The 789-nt window shown below is 43.0% G+C and overlaps 1 non-coding gene across 1 annotated transcript; it reads left to right on the top strand.

Annotated features, from left to right (window-relative positions):
- Positions 1-456: 456 nt before the first annotated feature.
- On the top strand, positions 457-531 carry Trnas-cga (transfer RNA serine (anticodon CGA)). Its single transcript has one exon. It is a non-coding gene; the product is annotated as a tRNA-Ser (tRNA).
- The last annotated feature ends 258 nt before the right edge of the window (positions 532-789 follow it).

The following is a 789-nucleotide window of genomic DNA, read 5'->3' on the forward strand; positions in this document are numbered from 1 at the left end:
GGTGGCGAAGGTTCTAGTAAGAAGGATCATTTTCATTAACGATTAATTATCTCCAATGAAAAATTATTTTGTTGTCAAATCACTGAGAATATTTCCGTAATCACTCACTTTGTTTTACACGAAAAATGAGACGGCGGGACGCAAAGTGCAGCTATGGAACTCTGCTTTACATCTTGTATCCTTGCGAAACACTTTTCAATAATTCAATGTATTTATATAGAGCCATTATTAAAGATGCTTTCCAGAATAAGATTTTCACTCTGCAGCAGAGCGTGCGCTGATGTGAAACTTCCTGGCAGATTAAAACTGTGTGCCGGACCGAGACTCGAACTCCGCAATATCCTTTCTTCCAGGAGTGCTAGTTCTGCAAGTTTCGCAGGAGAGCTTCTGTGAAGTTTGGAAGGTAGGAGACGAGGTACTGGCGGAAGTAAACCTGTGACGACGGGTCGTGAGTCGTGCTTGGATAGCTCAGTTGGTAGAGCGCTTGCCCGCGAAAGGCAAAGGTCCCGAGTTCGAGTCTCGGTCCGGCACACACTTTTAATCTGACAGGACGTTTTAAGGATGCTTTGCTTGACGGGCAAGACTAGTATGCACTGTATCACGAAGTCTGCTCGCTAAACTGTTCGTGCAAATATAGCTATCAAAAGTAGGACAGAAATTGGTTTGATCTTATCGGCCTACAGATTCACCTGCGAAATTAAGTGAGAACTACAGAGGAAAACTTACTGTTGGACTGGTAGGCAAGAAAAGACATAACTTATAGACAAGACCTTAAGTTTCCGAAGTAAA

Source organism: Schistocerca serialis, chromosome 4 (genome assembly GCF_023864345.2).
Source record: "Schistocerca serialis cubense isolate TAMUIC-IGC-003099 chromosome 4, iqSchSeri2.2, whole genome shotgun sequence".
Lineage (NCBI taxonomy): Eukaryota > Metazoa > Arthropoda > Insecta > Orthoptera > Acrididae > Schistocerca > Schistocerca serialis.